We start from the raw sequence: 10,092 nt of genomic DNA, 5'->3' as shown, positions 1-10,092 counted from the left end.
AATTTTATGTTGTTCATGTTTATTTTTAGGTTAATAAGGTATTCTAGATACATAGAGATTATATTTAGTATAGATAGTATAATCTTCAGCCTCTTTAAAGAGCTGTAGAAAATGGCCTTTAAGCTAACCTAGAATTCTGTGCCGAGACACAATTACTCCTGGCGACACCACTCTACTCCCGAGAGAACGTTGAGCACCAAAGACACTCCACTGGGAGTTTGTCTTCTTGGCAGAATTGGCCTTTGGGTTAAGAAAAGCCCATACCTCATCTACTGACAAAGATATGAAACAGGATTTTCTTATCTTGCCAAGACAGGGTAGGATAATTCTAAGAAAATTCCTTGCATTTGATAATGGTATGTCAGTCATGCTAGGCCTTAGCCAAAGTTGGTTGACTCAACATTGCGAACGAGAATTTGGGTGATTGCCCAGGTAGTCTGTTGTCTCTGTCATTTATGGCACGCTTTGGATATCGCTCATTTGTTAAGTAATATTTATTCCCTTCTCGGATCTTTGACGGAGTTGAAGATTATATAATTGTAATTACTCTCTACATTATTTAGACTCCTTGAGATAGAATGTCTGGTAAAACTTTTGTTCTCAATATTGTTTGTTATATCTATTATTTATTATTATTGTTTATAGTTGTATTTAGGTTAGTTCTGTCTTATTTAGACAAAAGGAGGGAGATGTAGGGATAAGCCCTCCCCTTGGGGGCGGGCTGCCCTCAGGCGTATGTTTACTGATGTATTGTGCTGCGCGCCCCTTCCGCGCTCTCCTGTTTTCCGCTGGCTACTCCGCTGGAACCTTGGTTTCGTGAGTCTGGTCTTGTTATTAAATTTGTTTAAATATCAATTACTGGTGAATTATTAATCCGACCGCTGCAAAAGATCATCGTTTTCATCATCTCATTGAAAGGTGTCAGGTACAATGCAAGAGAATTTCCATAACTTCATGTGGCATATTGACAAATGGTCAGGAAAATAAACAGAAGTTGTATGGTGCTTTGGTAGGCTAGCACTGCTGGGAATGTGCTTCAGTAAATGAGTCAGGCATCCTTTTGAATTTTATGACTTCAACCAGAAGAAACATGTGGTGAGAATAAATAACTAGGTAAATATTAATCATTAGTCAACTAGGATTTCTACCTTGTGTGCTTGCTATAGTTACAGATCAGGAAGTTTATTTGAGACAGAGAGAATGTTAACGTGACAGGATGTTGTACCTGACCTTCTCCTCTCCTTGCTTTCTGAGAAAGTATTACTGGACTTTTCTAAATATAATTGTTTTTCATGACAGTATATTAACTTTGAGTGGTAAGCTCACGAATTGCCCTCTTTGGAGCTTTTGTTTTCATCCATAAGTCGGTGTTAGAAGTGACACAGTATGCCACTAACCTGAGTTCTATGTAACGGACAAAACTAAGGTCTTGATTGGACATCACTTTCAGACTAAGACAGGAGGGATGGATTTCTCATACATTTTCTCTGTGCTCCCCATGAGGATGCAAAGTCTGAAGTGTTAAAACAGAGGGCCAAACTAAATTATTGGAACTGAAAAACAGGAAAACAAGCCGTAGTAGAAGGGAATTGAAGACGAAAGCAGGGGCTGCATCCTTCTGTTTTGTCTGATCTTGATCATCCACCCGGTTTGGTGCCCAGTGGAAATGCTTTTGTTTTATTTTTTTTCTTACCCCCTAAGATTTCCTATCACCTCTAAAATAATGGGAATAAGAAAGCGTTCTCTTTCCACTGTGCGTCCTCTTTTGTTTCAGGCAGTTTAAAGAGAGTTGCTGGTTTTTGCAACCAAAGAACCTTGAACAGAGGATTTTTTTTCTCTTCCATTTATATGTGAATACCATAGCAGGAAAAAAAAAATGCCTTCGATTTACCTTTTCAGACTTTGAGATTTCAGGAAGCCATTATTTGGATGATTGTAAGCAATTTCACGATACAAACAGTAAACTAGGGCAAACAGTTGGAAATGTGGAGATTTAAAAATTTATGCCAGGTGTTTAGCCTCAGGAGGAATTTTTTTTCAGAGTTGAGGAGTCACCTCCCTTTCTCTTGAGGGAAAGGTCACAGGCCTTGTGTCCAGACCTATTATGGCTTCATAGAACAGATAGAAGATGGTGACAAATACCTGCCCCAGCAGTCTCCACCCCGGATGTCACTAAACTTCAAAGGTTCCTCAGATTAATGTGTGGGCCCATTTTTTTGTAGTGCCGTATTTTAAGAAATAAGTTTTTAGGTTTCAGATGCCTGATGCATCCTGAAAAGAAATGACTTCATTTTCATGACATATTCAATGGAAAATAAATATGTAAATATGAACCATGTGTGTACTACTGGGGGGTGGGACAACTCTATGAAAGAGAAAAAAAAATCAGACTCCACTCCTTTCTGGGCCACATTTGTTGATTACATTTTTAGCATGCTGGGAAGGAAAGCAGGAACTAAGCAGCGATTATACAAGCTTCCCCCTAATTCTCGTGAATCCTGCTGAATGCACACCCACTTATGGATAATTCCACACATGCAGAATGCAGTCGCATTCTGAATGGGCAGGAGCTTAAAGAGAGAGGAGCAGTTAACTAGTATTTATCTAAATTCCCTTCTGTTCCCAATTACTGTCTCTAATGAAGAGAGCAGTGCAGGACAAGTTTCAATAATTAAATGTGCCCCGATAAATAGTTGAAAGTGTCATATTTTATTTAATAGTTTATAACTTTCTAAAATAATTGATATTCTCAGTATAATGCATAAATATACTTCTTCACATCTTCCTTCTAGAACCTGGGAGGTGATTATGGCTCAATGGCAGAGTGCTAACCTATATGCACAAGACTCAGGTTCAACTCTCCACATTGAATAAGTTAATTAATAGAATGAAACTTTCATTTTTGCTGTAATTAACAGAAAATTTTAATATTAGTGACTACAAACTATTTTCTACTTCCTGACATATTTCCTAACTCCAACAAAAGACTGTTAGATTAAAAAAAAAGAATGATTCTGATTTTTGGTTTGAGAAATTAAGGCTTTTGTTGTAGGAATTTAGTGCAAGGCAACGCTAATCAATATTGGCAACATATTGGAACCCAGGCTTCTGTCTCTTTCTGGAAGATGCAGCTCTTGGTCTACACCATCTATCATCCAAACCTCATGAGAAAAAGCGTCCAATTATTGCTCCAAATTTCTATAAACTTAAGAAAAGACATGGAAAAAAGAAGGGCTCTGTTACAGTTGAAATGCAGTCTGTGTGGGGAAGATAATGTAGTTGGCCCAGTTTGCCTGCAGAAAAGAACACTAAAAGATAACTTCACGCATTCCTTTGGGGAAAACATTACTTGGGAAAGGTAGTAAATGTGTCTGTCTGGATATGGCAAATTGTAATGGACAAGTGCGTTCCATACGGGTGACTTTTATTGGTTGTGCGTACAGTAAATTTACAAATAGACAAGAGAGCAGATGAAACTTCTCATCACAGTGAAACCTTTAAACGTTTTATCATCCCTTTTACCTGATTAGACTATAAATGGCTTTTGCAAGTTGTAACATTATAGCTCTGATCCCTTTTGCTTAAATCCTAAAATGCTCTAATCTCATATATGAAGATATCGGCATGAGGTATTAATGCCCTTTGAAGTCCACCTTGCCTCATTCAAATTGAATTGGATATTCTAACTGAAAGGAAACTCAGGATATTGAAGAGTATCACATAATCTTTAATTACCCATCATATCTTAGGGGAAACGCAAATACCCCTCCTGGGCAATGGGAATTCTCATTCTAGTTTCCTTCTACTTTTTTTCTTTTACATCAGTTGCTGTTCTGTGTTTCGTTACTGATATCATGTCTCTGCATGTAAAGACACTACAGAGAGCTCAAGATTTCCTAATGCTGATATTTCTCACTGTGGTTTTAAAAAAGCAATAGGAAAAAGCAATAGATACACCACTGAATCCCTGCTTTTCTTGAGGCTTTTATAATCCTATTATTAATGGTTGTTTTAACACATCCCTAATATTATATATGCCCTAAAGAACAAATTCTTGTTTTCTGATGAGAATAAATTATTGATGGAGTAAAGAGAGATTAGTTATGATTCTCTAGTGTTTAATGTAAATATTTATAGTACTATGTTAAGAAACATGGCATAGATTTTAAATGTTAACGAATATCAAAACCAAAAAACATTGATGTAGCAATTGTTATAACCGAGTATGAGAAAGTACTATATATACATATAAACTGACTATATATTGCTTCGTTACCAGTGTGCTCATTCTTGTTCACCCACAGCACAGTCATTATAGTCCTTGAAAGTACAATCTCCATGATGATTAAATATTTCATGGTTATGTATGACTAGAAGATGGCATTTTACACCCCACCTGTTCTTACAGTCTTTCCCCCTCTTCCGCAAAGTTCCCTGGACCTTGGAAGAGATGTCATAAATATCTTATTTAGGGTTGGAAACTCAGTTGTCATTTATTCTCAGAACTTTTCATAGTCATAAGTCTTAACTCATCAGAGGTCAATAGAAAAAGAGGCTTCTTGAATTAAAGCTTATAATAGCAACTGTCTATATTTGTAATACACACACACACACACACACAACCGAAGGTAGTTTGATACTGTCAGTTTACCTAAAGCCCCCACCTCTGATTTCTATGATCTCCATAGTCCTCTAAGTTCTATGATCTCCATAGTCCTCTGAGTTCTATGATCTCCATAGTCCTCTGAGTTCTATGATCTCCATAGTCCTCTGAGTTCTATGATCTCCATAGTCATAAGCTCTTGTGAGAGCTTATGGACTAGATATGTGGTTCATTTACTGACGTGAGCCTTAAATCCAATCACTGAGAAGTTTGTTATACCAACAACACTCATTTCACTGTTTTACCAGTGTTCATACTTTCCCTGAGAGGTTGCTATCTTGGTCTATAGGGTTCATAGGGTTCAGAGCTGGGCAGATCTATTAACGATGTCTTTCTCAGCAGTCTGTATTTCCCTCTGAAAGCATGACAACAGAAAAGATCCCCCAAACTAACTTCCAGTTTTATTCCACAACTAAGGTATGCTATGTCTTCAGCTGTAGAGTCTTCTAATATAGTTCTGCTTGACAAGCTGTTGGAACAACAACAAGCTCCCTGACCAGCTTATATGGAGCTACTGTACACCTGCCACAAAGGAGTTAGTTCAATAATTTCAAGGAGGAGGCTATCTCTCTCTTGCGGGCTATCTCCCTTCCAGTATTTTTTAACTTGATTACAAGAGTTTAAGTTTCCATATGGCTTTTTCATACCCCACTCATTTTGACTGAATGGTTGACTACGTATCATCATCTCATTGGTCAATAAATTTCTAGTGTGTTAGTATTACAATGTGATCTGTATTTTCAAGATTAGCAAAAATATATTTAAATTATAAATTCTTTAATATCCCGGGCAATTAAATCAACTGGGACTGTTGAAATTCACTTCTTCATTTTTTGATATTGCTCTTCTATCTTGCCTGATTCATGGACAAATGTGTCAGGATGGCCTGCTGCATTGCTTTTCCACTTCACTGTTTCAACATTGGTATAAAATGTATTCTGTATGTTTCTTCTTTAAAATTCACATAAGAGATAATCCTTTCTGCATATAGTACATCCCAGGATCCTTGTTATTGCAAAACATTTCCCCTAATTAAAAACATCCATAAAAATTAACTCTAAAGAGTTAGAGGCATGGTTACTTGAGATTACAGCCAATAAGGAAATGAAGAAAAATACGAACTTCATGGTATCAGGCTCTCTGCTGAGCAAGATGCTAGATGTGTCTTTGTTCAGGATTTGAGTTATATACTTAATTTTGCACATTAAAATTTAATGATCTTTTAAATGTAATATGCCCTTATCAAGCAGCTCTTTTTGTTCTTTCCCAATGACATCATTCCATTGCCCTGTAGAAATAATTTCAAGCATGGCTCATATTTTTGTATTTTCCCTCCATACACAGCATCTATCTTATTGATTTTTTTTTTAAAAAGCCTTTTCTTTAATAGCACAGTTGAATTTTTCTAGTTCTGCCAAAATTCTTAGACAAAACATTTTAAAATAATATGTTCTTTTGGGCTTAGAGAAAAATTAATGTTACCAAGCCTAATCCTTTTTATTGCCATCGAACCTGTTACCACTTGTGAATGTAGAGCGGTATTTACCCAAGATTTATGGGATTTGTAAATTATGATGATTTTTAGACTGTAGTATGTACACTTTGAAATATGACTTCAGAGGTTTTGGAGTACATCTACATCTCAAGCCTGGAAAGCATTCTCAACTGTAGAAGAAATACTTGTTTCGTGATATACTTATTTCCAAGTGTCCCTGGCAAGCTTTCACAGGAACTTAATTTTACATTCCTTTCTCCTGTGTACTTTTTTTTGTTTTGCGCTAAAAAAATAAGGTATTGAAAAGTGGTTTCCGTGCAGCAGAAAGGTCTTTTGTTATACGAGGTAGCTAGGCAACCAGCACCCATTTCAGTGTTATACATAAAACACTACTAGCCTTACCTTTGTGGAGAGTGTTTTATAGTTTACAAAATAAGGTCACTTTTACATCGTCTCTTAACCCTGCCTTGTGGGATATGCAGGGAAAGTATTGTTATTTCTACTTAGTTGCCTGACACCGACATGATCTAACAAATAGCAAAGAAAAAACTTTACTCAGGAAACTGAACATCATACCCATTGTTCTTTCTGTGAACCTCCTAGGAAACGTTCAAATAATTGTTTATCTGCTGAATAAAAATCATGTTTTCCCATGTCTCAAGAACATCTCTAAAAATTTTGAGAAAAGATTATTGCTTCTAAAAGAAGGAAAGACTGTGGGAACACTGTGTTCCAACGAAACTGATATATATATATTTGAACTAAGAGAGAAGTGTTCAATACCTAAGGAAAAAGTCCACAAAATGAAATAAGTACTGAAGGCAAATAGGCAAGAGAGGCCCAGTGATTCTGAAGAACTGAGTATGTTAAACAAATAGCTTAACTGTTTCAGCCTATTTTAGATGAAGGAGCTCTCCACTCAAGTGCACTAACAACACCACTGTTGCTTGTGTACATTTACATCTTCTCTAATTTACCTTGTGTCTTCAGAACTGGCTTCACTAACCTATGAAAGAGGATTTACTTAATCTACATGAAAAAAATATCAAGTGTTTGAACAAAATGTAGCAGAGAACCAGGGATACAGTTACATGGAGTTAGGATGTCATGTCTTTCCTGTATTAACAACCTGAATGGTCTACTTGGAGGTAGACTGAATAGACAGGTAAGAAACTTTTGCAAAGCCTTTGCAAAACTCACGGGGATCTTCTTACATTGATGCCCTGGAGCTTCTCAGGTATGCCCAGCTGAAAGTGATCCAAAGGATGAGTAGATGATTGCTAGAATCAGGGAGGTAGCAACAACAGCAGCCACCATTTTAAAGCCTTTTTCTGGTTTAGATTACTCTAGCTGTATTAGCTGCCTTTCCTTTCTGTGGTGCTGGCAAAGTACTTGACAGAACTTACCAAAGAACATGCTTGTTTGGCTATGGTTTAAGAATACAGTTTACCTTATACGCCTTTAGGCTGAAGATTGGATGCCCCAATGCTACAGAAAAACTTTGGTGACTGTTCAGGTAGGAAAATACCTCTGTCAACTCCAGAGTTTTGGAAGTTGCTTACAATGCACTTCCTGTTTACTTAGGTAATATTATATTCTTCTGGAGTCTTTGATGGAGTTGAAGAGTAGATAGAATTATAGTTTTCCTTAGTTATGATGAAAGATAAAGCATATATAAATATTGTAAGTGTAATTCTTGCTTGACGCCTGTTTTGTTATATGAAATTTTACTATGCTAAAGTTAAACAGAAAAGGGGAGGTGACATGGGATTCTCCTCTGTATGTTGTGAAGTCCATTAGTTAATGAAGACGCTGCTTTGGGCCTATTACAGCACGGAATAGGGCAAGAAAAGAATTCCAAACAGATAGAGGAGGAGAAAGAAGGCAGAGTCAGAGATGCCATGCAGCCATTGGAGGAGAAAGATGTCCAGTAACTGTAAACCATGAGCCTCGTGGAATAACATAAAATAATAGAAATGGGTTAATTTAAGATATAAGCGCTAGCAAGCAATATTCCTAAGTAATTGGCCATGCAGTGTTTTAATTAAGATAGTTTCTGTGTGATTATTTCAGGTCTGGACAGCTAGGAACAAATGACCAGTCTCCATCTATAGTATAACTCTGAAATATCAAGTAAAAAGTCCAGAATATTGCAAATACTTCCTTCATGGCATAAAAAAATAGATAATAAGTTTTCCATAACTTATTTATTTGATTTCATGGAAATTCATCAAAATACTGAAAATAGTGGTCTATATTTGATTGAAGTTGAGATAGTTTATTCAGCTTTGTCCATATTTCCTAAAATGAACATAGATACATATTAAAATTCAATATTAATAAACATTGATTTAAATGTCACAGGGAATTTTACAGTACAGAAACAACCCTTAGAATGTGTTGACCCTGTGTCAAAAACAAAGCCAAAAAAACTGAAAAGTAACATGCCATTGCTTACATATTTCAGTAATGAAGAGGCCTCATTTCCTAAAAAGCTTTAGGTAAACCTAAGGTTGCCACGCTTTGAGATGTACATAGCATATTCTGTTGACAAATCTCATACCTGTTGGTCTTCATGAAGATGTCTGATTTAGTTAAAAGTGTGAATGGGTTCCTGAAGAAGAGGGCGTGGAAATACTGAAGGGACCAAAGGTTGAGTAAGACTGAAGCAAGAGACCATTTTCTGGACACAAGAAGAGCTTTGAACCCAGGAACTCACAACAGGTGTTGTTGTCTACATAAGATTTATAAGATCAGCATCCAATATTTCATCATGGATGGAAGAGGGGTACATGAGCTTCCACTCCTAGCTGAGGAGTTGTAGACAACTGATGGCTGCTAGAAGGGAGAATCAGTTCTCTTTAGGGGTGCAGTTTCTTTTGAGTTGACCATGCGTTTAGTAGATGACATCACACCCATGCTACATGGGCAGCACTGTTGGATTGTTTAAAAAAATAAAATGAAAGGTGATAGAGAGTTGACTTAGTGGTTAAGAATACTGGCTGCTCTTCCAGAAGTCCTGAATTTAATTCCCAGCAACCACATGGCAGCTCACAACCATCTATAATGGGACCTGACACCCTCTTCTGGCAGTCAGAGCACTCATACCCTCAAAAAACATAATAAATAAAATTTAAAAACAATAAAATAAGAGGGATAAAGTCAGGAATGGGACGAGTTGGTGTGGAAGAGTGGGGGAGGGGTATGATTGAAATGTATTCTATGCACTCTCAAGTTCTCTGAGTTAAAAAAAAAAGAACAAGTAGATTAAAAAAAAAACAATACAGTTTACCATGGTGAAGAAAACAGGATAAATAAAGGACTTATTAACATAAACTAACTGAAAAGAAGTTTCAGTTAGAAAAATGGCTCCATCGAATTGGCCTGTAAGGTGGATGTGGTAACACTCAGTCCACTACAGGCAGTACCGTCTCTATAAAGGTGGTCCTGGAGTGTATAAGAAATCAGACTGAGCCAGTCATAGGAAGTGAAGTAGAAAGCAGTGCTCCTCACTGTCCTCTGCTTCAGGGCGTGCCTGTAGCTTTTCTGCCTTGAGTTACTCCTCTCCATGATGGCCTGTAACATGTGTACTGAAACAAATCCTTTCCTCCCCAAGTTGCATTTGATCACGGCGCTTAATTGCAGTAATAGAAACCAAATTAAGATAGGGCTTGAACTAAGACAGCCAGAAAATTAGGCAGCTGCTCCAAACGTCCCAGAGTTCAGGAGGAAGCAAGAGATGAATACCAAAAATAAAAAAGACCAATAGCTATGATTGGTATGTGCCGCTCTTCTTGCTTGTTATTAGTTAAAATACACCACTTTTTTTTTCTCACTGTCCTTTTTTTTAATATAATTTTTTATTGAAAAAAAAATTTCCGCCTCCTCCCCGCCTCCCATTTCCCTCCCCGTCTCCCTTTTCCCCCCTCCTCCC

Source organism: Alexandromys fortis, unplaced genomic scaffold (assembly GCF_014885135.2).
Source record: "Alexandromys fortis isolate MF-2015 unplaced genomic scaffold, M_Fortis_MF-2015_v1.1 scaffold_33, whole genome shotgun sequence".
In the NCBI taxonomy this organism is placed as follows: Eukaryota; Metazoa; Chordata; class Mammalia; order Rodentia; family Cricetidae; genus Alexandromys; species Alexandromys fortis.
Note: the sequence above shows the minus strand (reverse complement) of the source record.